Source organism: Euleptes europaea, chromosome 18 (genome assembly GCF_029931775.1).
Source record: "Euleptes europaea isolate rEulEur1 chromosome 18, rEulEur1.hap1, whole genome shotgun sequence".
NCBI lineage: Eukaryota > Metazoa > Chordata > Lepidosauria > Squamata > Sphaerodactylidae > Euleptes > Euleptes europaea.
Window position 1 is genome coordinate 22,319,270 of NC_079329.1, and position 10,826 is coordinate 22,330,095.

Genomic DNA, 10,826 nt, shown 5'->3' on the forward strand with positions numbered 1-10,826 from the left:
GTGGAGGAGTGGGGAATCGATCCCGGTCCTCCAGATCAGAGTCCGCCGCTCCAAACCACTACGCCAAGGCGGCTCTCTCACAAGGCTGCCATCCTGTGCACATTTACGAGGGGGGGGGGGAGAACAAGCCCCGCTGAGCTCAACGGCGCTTAATCCCGAATAAGGGCGCAAAAGGTCGGGGCTGCGTAGCTGTTTGTCCTTTAAGGCTCCACCACGGCTCCTGTTTCGTTTGGGCTACAAAAGGCGGAGAGGGGGGGTGCACCTCTTGCAAATAGGTCGCCCCTGATCTACCCTCCGCCCTGCACGGGGGACCCACAGAGGCAGCCCCCCTCCCCCCACGGAGAGGACTCCTCCTCCCCCCCCACCACCAAGGCGAAGGGAGAACTAATCAAAGGAGGCGCCAAGGCCCCTCTAGGCCGCAACCCCGCCCCCTTCTCCCACAGCCGCCCCGAGGGGCAACGACCCGGCCTCTCGCCTTCGGCCCCCTCGCTCCCTCCTCCTCCTCCACCACTTACCCACCGCCTCTTCGGTCCTAAGCGGGGTGGTGGGGTTTTTTCCCCCCCTACCTCCACACGCACAGAGACGGTTACCACGGAGAGAAAAAAAAAACGGGAGCCGACGTTGAGGCGATGGCGTTACGGCGGCGCAGTGACGTCACCGCGCACGTCGGGGACGACAAAATGGCCCCGCGAGAGCGGCACCATAGAGGTGGGGATGGTAGAAGGGCGGCGCGCCCCTTCCGGACTCCTGTGGGATGATAGACGTTCCGAACTGGGGGAAATCCCCAAAACAGGAGCGTAGTGATTAATAACATCTGTTCTGTCGTGAGTGTTTCTGGCTCCACAATATTAAAAACCATTTTGATTTAGCATAAACAAAACAGCAAACTACTTTCAGCCCCTTCCAAAACAGAGTCCGATGACATTATTAGATGTCACCTCCTATTGATAGCATTGGTTTACATTTTTTGAGCCTGCAGGCACTTTTGAAAGAGGGCGGTGGGCACCACCACCAAATGGCTGTCATAGGAGGTGGGGCCAAGCATGTGCATGAACATACACAAATGAAGGGGGAATGGGAATAATACACAAATAAGAATAGCACACAACCTAGAAGACCACTAAGAGGAGAGTGGGAAGCATTCTTTTATTTGTGGGAAGGTAGGCAATCGCAGGTCTCGCCTTCACATTGGCCCTGCTAACATCCCTGAAAGACATGGTAGGCACCCTGTTGGAGAACACTGATTTACACTGTGTAATCGGCCTTGATCCATGAGAAAGGTGGGATATAAAGAAATAAATTTATCATTCAAATTTCTATCCTGCTTTCCTCAGCTGAAGACGGGGGGGGGGGATAAATACTAATAGTGGACTATATTAAAGGGCTATAATAAGCTAATTTCTCATTATCCCCAGCTTGGATGGCTTTAAGAGGGGAGTGGACATATTCATGGAGGAAAGTGGTATTCATGGCTATTAGTTTAAATGGATAGTAGTCATGCTGCATACCTATTCTCTCCAGGATCAGAGGAGCATGCCTATTATATTAGGTGCTTTGGAACACAGGCAGGATAATGCTGCTGAAGTCGTCATTTGTGGACTCCCTAGAGGCACCTGGTTGGCCACTGTGTGAACAGACTGCTGGACTTGATGGGCCTTGGTCTGATCCAGCAGGGCCTTTCTTATGTTCTTATGTTAAGTTGCATCCGACTCACGGCGGCCCTATGAATCAACGTCCTCCAAAATGTCCTATCTTTATAGTCCATAGAACCCTTCATTAAGCTGATGTTACAAATATTTAAAAATGAAGGAGGAAAAAAGCATTCCCCCCCTCCATTTTTGTAACATTTGCCTCACGAAGGGTTCTATAGCAACTTGAAAGTTTGCACAATGGTTTGTTGCCGTTTGGGTTGGCCTCAAAGTTACAGGATTTTTTGTATCTTCTTTTTTTTAAGTCAGTGTGTCACTCCTTTTAGGGATTGCACTCCAATATATTGAGAGGGAAGGACACCGGTCTGATCGTCTCACATGAAGCTGCCTTATACTGAATCAGACCCTTGGTCCACCAAAGTCAGTATTGTCTACTCAGACCGGCAGTGGCTCTCCAGGGTCTCAGGCAGGGGTCTTTCCCGTCACCTACTTGCCTAGTCCCTTTAACTGGAGATGCTGGGGATTGAACCTGGGACCTTCTAGCATGCCAAGCAGATGCTCTACCACTGAGCCACAGCCCCTCCCCTAATACAATTTGCAACTCTTGGGTATACCTGCAATTTTTGTACTTCTAAATTCCATAAATATGCCAAATAGTACAATTTTATATGCGAAGTAGTAAATGATGCAGTTCACGTTGCTCGACGCCCAGCCTCATGAGGTCAGGAAGTCTCCCCCTGTGCCAGAAGTCCACAAACTAAATGATGCAGGAGATTTTAAAAAGCAATAGGCTTACATTATAGTGCCTTAGTTCAGGAAGATGTTTTAATAAAGAAAATGGGACTGTGGACTCTACTGCTGTGTATCGTAGGCACTGTTTGTTGCATTCTCCTACTATGTAGTTTCTATCATTTAACATGGGTTTTTTTTATATTCTTCATTTAACATATCAACATAAAAGCAATATCCAATACTAAAAATAATAATAGTAATAAAAAACAAGTAATATCCTAATTTAAAAATAAAATGACTTCCCCCTCTCCCTCTTCCATCTAAAAATAAATTGATTAAACTTTTGCTAACGCAGCTAATCCCAATATTATTTAATTAACCTGTTCTTATCCTATCTAACGTTAATAAATCAGTACCTAATATAAGAGTAACACAAGGTATATTAAAAAAGGGCAAGAGTCCAGTAGCACCTTAAAGACTAACAAAAATATTTTCTGGTAGGGTATGAGCTTTCGTGAGCCACAGCTCACTTCTTCAGAACAAGGTATATTTTAATGAATATATTCTTATCCCGTCTAACATTATTGATCAATACCTAATATAAAATTAATAAAAAGTGTAGATTTGGAATTAGATCAAAAAGCATCCTTTAAATGGTCCCATTAAGAATTAAATTTTTCCAAAAATATTAAACAGATAGTTTAACAACTGACATAAACAGCAAAAAATAAAAACAAATAGGAACCATTATTAAAGATATTATGTGCAATCAGAGATATTTAACTTCCCCTACACCTCCCTCCATTTCCATTAAAGATTAATTATTTTGTCATGTTAAATCTCGCTAGCTCCGGGGGGGGGGGGAAGAAAACACCCTCTTCGGAATCAACCCACTAAAAGCAGCAGGGGGGAAAGGGACGAGTCGGCGCGGCGCCTGTTCCTTTAACACTCTCGCCTCGCCTTTCCCCCTCGGCGCGCTTGCGCGGACTTACGCAATCCACGTACCGTACGAGGAGGAAGGCCTTGAAGAAAAGCCAAAGCGAGCGCAAGTTCAGCAGGGACGTGAGGTGGGTTCGGGGGGACGTCGTAAGCGCACCGTTGGGGTTTGTAAGGGGGTGTCTCTGCCTGTGGGTAAGGGGGTTTGTGGGGTGGGGGTGTCTCTGCCTGCGGGGGGCCTACGTTGAAGGAAAGAAACCAGCTCCTCCGTCCTCTCTTCCCACTGAAGCCTGTGCAAGCTGAAGCAGCACCCCCCCTCCCCCGGCCCCAGTTCTCCTTGTGCTCCCCAATTTAATGTCGTTTTTGGGGTGGGGGGAGGGAGCGCTAATAGCGACCCCCCCCCCACCAAGTCCCTGTTCTTTCTTTCTCCCAGGCCTGAGGAGGCTTTTTTGGGAGGGTGGGCGGGGGGGTCGTATGCAAAAAGAGCCAGGGCATTGCATATTTTTCACAGTGGGCCGCCGTGTTAGTCTGTCTGCAGTAGTGGAAAAGGGCAAGAGTCCAGGAGCACCTTAAAGACTAACACGAATATTTTCTGTAGTAGAAAAGGGCAAGAGTCCAGGAGCACCTTAAAGACTAACACAAAGATTTTCTAGTAGAAAAGGGCAAGAGTCCAGGAGCACCTTAAAGACTAACACAAAGATTTTCTAGTAGAAAAGGGCAAGAGTCCAGGAGCACCTTAAAGACTAACACGAATATTTTCTGTAGTAGAAAAGGGCAAGAGTCCAGGAGCACCTTAAAGACTAACACGAATATTTTCTAGTAGAAAAGGGCAAGAGTCCAGGAGCACCTTAAAGACTAACACAAAGATTTTCTAGTAGAAAAGGGCAAGAGTCCAGGAGCACCTTAAAGACTAACACGAATATTTTCTGCAGTAGAAAAGGGCAAGAGTCCAGGAGCACCTTAAAGACTAACACAAAGATTTTCTGTAGTAGAAAAGAGCAAGAGTCCAGGAGCACCTTAAAGACTAACACAGATTTTCTAGTAGAAAAGGGCAAGAGTCCAGGAGCACCTTAAAGACTAACACGAATATTTTCTGTAGTAGAAAAGGGCAAGAGTCCAGGAGCACCTTAAAGACTAACACAAATATTTTCTGTAGTAGAAAAGGGCAAGAGTCCAGGAGCACCTTAAAGACTAACACAAATATTTTCTAGTAGAAAAGGGCAAGAGTCCAGGAGCGCCTTAAAGACTAACACAAATATTTTCTAGTAGAAAAGGGCAAGAGTCCAGGAGCACCTTAAAGACTAACACAAATATTTTCTGTAGTAGAAAAGGGCAAGAGTCCAGGAGCACCTTAAAGACTAACACAAATATTTTCTGTAGCAGAAAAGGGCAAGAGTCCAGGAGCACCTTAAAGACTAACACGAATATTTTCTGTAGTAGAAAAGGGCAAGAGTCCAGGAGCACCTTAAAGACTAACACGAATATTTTCTAGTAGAAAAGGGCAAGAGTCCAGGAGCACCTTAAAGACTAACACAAAGATTTTCTAGTAGAAAAGGGCAAGAGTCCAGGAGCACCTTAAAGACTAACACGAATATTTTCTGTAGTAGAAAAGGGCAAGAGTCCAGGAGCACCTTAAAGACTAACACAAAGATTTTCTAGTAGAAAAGGGCAAGAGTCCAGGAGCACCTTAAAGACTAACACAAAGATTTTCTAGTAGAAAAGGGCAAGAGTCCAGGAGCACCTTAAAGACTAACACGAATATTTTCTGTAGTAGAAAAGGGCAAGAGTCCAGGAGCACCTTAAAGACTAACACGAATATTTTCTAGTAGAAAAGGGCAAGAGTCCAGGAGCACCTTAAAGACTAACACAAAGATTTTCTAGTAGAAAAGGGCAAGAGTCCAGGAGCACCTTAAAGACTAACACGAATATTTTCTGCAGTAGAAAAGGGCAAGAGTCCAGGAGCACCTTAAAGACTAACACAAAGATTTTCTGTAGTAGAAAAGAGCAAGAGTCCAGGAGCACCTTAAAGACTAACACAGATTTTCTAGTAGAAAAGGGCAAGAGTCCAGGAGCACCTTAAAGACTAACACGAATATTTTCTGTAGTAGAAAAGGGCAAGAGTCCAGGAGCACCTTAAAGACTAACACAAATATTTTCTGTAGTAGAAAAGGGCAAGAGTCCAGGAGCACCTTAAAGACTAACACAAATATTTTCTAGTAGAAAAGGGCAAGAGTCCAGGAGCGCCTTAAAGACTAACACAAATATTTTCTAGTAGAAAAGGGCAAGAGTCCAGGAGCACCTTAAAGACTAACACAAATATTTTCTGTAGTAGAAAAGGGCAAGAGTCCAGGAGCACCTTAAAGACTAACACAAATATTTTCTGTAGCAGAAAAGGGCAAGAGTCCAGGAGCACCTTAAAGACTAACACGAATATTTTCTGTAGTAGAAAAGGGCAAGAGTCCAGGAGCACCTTAAAGACTAACACGAATATTTTCTAGTAGAAAAGGGCAAGAGTCCAGGAGCACCTTAAAGACTAACACAAAGATTTTCTAGTAGAAAAGGGCAAGAGTCCAGGAGCACCTTAAAGACTAACACGAATATTTTCTGTAGTAGAAAAGGGCAAGAGTCCAGGAGCACCTTAAAGACTAACACGAATATTTTCTAGTAGAAAAGGGCAAGAGTCCAGGAGCACCTTAAAGACTAACACAAAGATTTTCTAGTAGAAAAGGGCAAGAGTCCAGGAGCACCTTAAAGACTAACACGAATATTTTCTGCAGTAGAAAAGGGCAAGAGTCCAGGAGCACCTTAAAGACTAACACAAAGATTTTCTGTAGTAGAAAAGAGCAAGAGTCCAGGAGCACCTTAAAGACTAACACAGATTTTCTAGTAGAAAAGGGCAAGAGTCCAGGAGCACCTTAAAGACTAACACGAATATTTTCTGTAGTAGAAAAGGGCAAGAGTCCAGGAGCACCTTAAAGACTAACACAAATATTTTCTGTAGTAGAAAAGGGCAAGAGTCCAGGAGCACCTTAAAGACTAACACAAATATTTTCTAGTAGAAAAGGGCAAGAGTCCAGGAGCGCCTTAAAGACTAACACAAATATTTTCTAGTAGAAAAGGGCAAGAGTCCAGGAGCACCTTAAAGACTAACACAAATATTTTCTGTAGTAGAAAAGGGCAAGAGTCCAGGAGCACCTTAAAGACTAACACAAATATTTTCTGTAGCAGAAAAGGGCAAGAGTCCAGGAGCACCTTAAAGACTAACACAAATATTTTCTGTAGCAGAAAAGGGCAAGAGTCCAGGAGCACCTTAAAGACTAACACAAATATTTTCTGTAGTAGAAAAGGGCAAGAGTCTAGGAGCACCTTAAAGACTAACACAAATATTTTCTGTAGTAGAAAAGGGCAAGAGTCCAGGAGCACCTTAAAGACTAACACACATATTTTCTGTAGTAGAAAAAGGCAAGAGTCCAGGAGCACCTTAAAGACTAACACAAATATTTTCTGTAGTAGAAAAAGGCAAGAGTCCAGGAGCACCTTAAAGACTAACACGAATATTTTCTAGTAGAAAAGGGCAAGAGTCCAGGAGCATCTTAAAGACTAACACAAATATTTTCTGTAGTAGAAAAGGGCAAGAGTCCAGTAGCACCTTAAAGACTAACACAAATATTTTCTGGTAGGGTATCTGAAGAAGTGAGCTGTGGCTCACGAAAGCTCATACCCTACCAGAAAATATTTTTGTGAGTCTTTAAGGTGCTACTGGACTCTTGCCCTTTTCTACTATTGCATATTTTGTTAAGTCCCGAGCTTGTGGCTCAAGGGAACGAATGGAGTAAATTCTACCCCCCACCCCTTGTGAAGGTGTCATAAAACCTTGTGCACTTTGCAGTGCGATCCTAAACAGAGTTTGCCCCCTTCTCGGTGCATTGAAGTCAACAGGCTTAGGAAGGGTGTAATGGTGCTTAGTGCGGAACTGTTCCCTCTTTCCTTTTTTTCTCCATGGTATTTTTTATTTAGTGTTACGGATTCCGTGGACTGCCAGAAAAACAAATCAGTGGGTTATAAATCAAATCAAACCTGAACTGACCCTAGAAGCTAAAATGACTAAACTGAGGCTGTCGTATTTTGGTCATGTCATGAGACGACAAGAGTCACTGGAAAAGACAGTCATGCTAGGAAAAGTGGAGGGCAGCAGGAAAAGAGGAAGACCCAACAAGAGAGGGATGGACTCAATAAAGGAAGCCACAGCCTTCAATTTGCAAGATCTGAATAAGGCTGTCAAAGATAGGACATTTTGGAGGACTTTCATTCATAGGGTCGCCATGAGTCGGAAGCGACTTGATGGCACTTAACACACAACACATTTTTTATTGGCATTTGAAGGCATTTGTTTTATTTTTATTGGTATTTCAAGGCTGTGCTGTCCTGATGGGGGAAGAGAGACAACGTTTGATGTCAGGACTGCAGAAAGAAATTCCTATTCCTGTGTTCCATAATCAGATCTCTAGGAGTCCTTTGCAATAACCAGGCATTGTGGGATTCTTGCAGCCTTGGCTTATGTTAGAAAATACCAGCCCACTGGATCTCTTGAGTGCTTGGAAACTTGGAGCTAGCTCTAGGGCACTTCCTTCCACCCCAGTTCTAACCTTGAGTTTGCAAGGTCACTTTCAGTGTCATCTTAAACAAGAGTTACACCCTTCTGAGTCCATTGAAGTCAGTGTTCTTAGAAGGGTGTAATGGTGTTTAGGATGGTATGGTTAATTCAATTTCAATACCTTTATTGGCATACCATCAAGCAGTCGATTAAATAAAACCAACCCTCTAAACGTAATTTAACCTCCGCCTCTTAACAATTTCATCAAAAAATTTAACCACAGATTCAATAGTCTCAGAATCTCGGGAGGATAACAACAATTTGATCTTACTATCATCAACTTGATCTACATGATTTGAGAGAAAGGGATCTAAAAGGACCGCACGAATTTCACAATAAAATGGACAATACAAGAGCATATGGTCAATACTTTCTATCTCCCCCAGGGCACATTTACACACCCTGGTATGGTTAATGTGGGTGAGTGACTTGATAAAACTCCTTAGCTGTATTTCCATATTTAGGCTTGGAATTTTTAAAAAGGTAAAACTCTGGATAATTTCCCCTGATATATAGGGGTGGGATGTGGGTGGGTGGAAGGGGTCTGATCTCTATTTGTGAATCTGAGTACAGAACCTGGTGGGGATGGTGGTTATGCTATTGAAGCAGAGTAATGGCGTACCCTCAAGTGTGTGGAAAACTTGGTATATTTAGGGAAGGCAGGGTTAGGATTGTTCCCAAGGATTAGGGTTATCCATAGAATTTGTGTGGGTAGCTGTAATTTTTGTTTTGTTTTTTCCAGGGGTAAAAATACATTTCACTCCTGTTTGCTACTCTGACTTCTTAAACTTGGGTTTATAGTCTTAATTGTTCTGAAGCTAAGAATGGCACGAGAGCCATGTTTTCTAATTTTCTTTGCCAATTGAAAAAAAAGTCAGGAAGTCTGGTCGGAAGTGGGCCATCCACTTTTTGCCTCAGTATCAAAGTTTGAGAATTAATCCCAGGTGCCCCACTTCCAAAGCCAAGTGTTTCCAAAACTGAACTTCAGGTGATGGTGACTAGAATCACCAATGGGCAAAAACTGTGCTACTTTTTATCGCACTGGTATTTATTTGGGCATATGTTGCCATACCTACAGGTTTAAATATAATGCCATTTCTACCCTCCTCTTTTACAAAGGTAGTTTTCATTGTATTGTGTTACTTCGTCTGCTGTTCCAATATTGATGCCAGAACTGGGGCAGGGGGCAGACTGCAAACTACAATAGATAAATTTGACGTATCTGATTTGGACCCCTGATCAGCCAAGAAACTTCCTTAGTGGACACATCTTTCTCTGGCTAAACTTCACAGAGTGGTTGTGAGGCAGATGTGGAAATTGGGATTTGGCTATATTGTATGGGCAGAGAGTCGCCGTTTTCAATCTCGCAGTAGTACTTTGGAGGATTATGCTGAAAGTGAGGCTGTAGCATACTTTCTCTTTCAGGTACCCTTGCGTATTTTTCAAGCTTGCCTGCTCTTGTTTGTAAAAACCAGCTGATATGTGGACAGATACAAGTACTCTGGTTGCTACTTCTAATTTTAGATTGTCTAAACAGCATACCTTTTTAGGAGCTACTCCTTGGGACTGGGAGCCAGGGAAAAATTTGATTTTATAAACAGCAAGTATTGACAACAGGGTAACAACAAAGTCAACACATAACACAACTTTAAGTTTAAAAGGAGGGTGCTGCAGGTGATATAGTGATTTCGATATTTGCGGCTGGAATACTTTCTTAATTATTGCCTAGGGTAACAGAATCACTGACTGATATTTCAGCAGTAGATGGAAAGAACTTCTCAGAGCAATCTAATAACAGTGGCTGTGAAAAGTGCTGTATAGGAGATTGTAACGGGAGAGATGTGATATAACCTATCCTGTATTGTGATCAATAGGCATGGCTTTCGAGAGGGAAATCCTGCCTTGCTAACTTTTTCAGAATTCTTCCGAATGTGTCAGCAAAAGTGTAGGTAGGAGTGTTCTGAAGCATATTATATACTCAAAATGCAAAATGGGGTGTTGTTGTTTTTAATGCCAGTTGTCAAAGGGTCCGAAATAAATTTTATTCTTTGGCAAGAGGTTAGCTTGGCTGTTTCACAGAAAAAAGTCAACACAGTGGCAAGGGAAAAAGGCACATTCTGTAACAGGAATTATTGGGAAGCGAACTGAAAATCTCTGCAGGACCAATACTGTCAGACTGAATGTTCTGGTACCTGTTCTCAGAAAGTGTATCCTAGAGCTGGAAATAGTATGAGGGGGGCAGTCACAATAATCAAGGGGATTTAAGCAGCTTCTTTTCATGACAAGTCTGCAGCGTTTGGAGCACTTTAGAGGCTGTGGTGGGCCAAGGAAGTGATGTAAGAAAGGATTATAAAAGTAATGAATTGTTCGGAAGGTATGCGGAGATGTTTTCTTCCTGTTTTACCAGAAGTTGAGCTTGCCCATTGAAACTGACTGGCAGTAAATTCAAGATGGACAAAAAGCCAGGTCTCTCAGTGGCTTTTTAGGTGCTTCTGTGCTTACAGGCCATCTACTTATCAACACTTGACACTAGGGATGCGCAACATGAGGGGACAGCTGCTTAAGAAGTCTTGTGGCCTTCTAGCAGTCATCATACTAGCCACCTTTGGAAAAAGAAAGATGAACTGGAGAGATGGTTGGCTTAATTCAGCAGGGCTCTTAACATTCTTGCACTGTGTAGTGTCTAAAAAGCAGTTGGCCTATATAGATGGAGTTTGAGATGCAACAGCTTTCCCGTGGTGCCAAAATGAAACCTGGCATGTGACTCTGAGATTTCATAAGGGTGTGCCTTTAGAAAAAGAAATGTCTGTTGCAATTGCACATACAGTTTTCAGAGCAGGAACAGTGAAGAAACG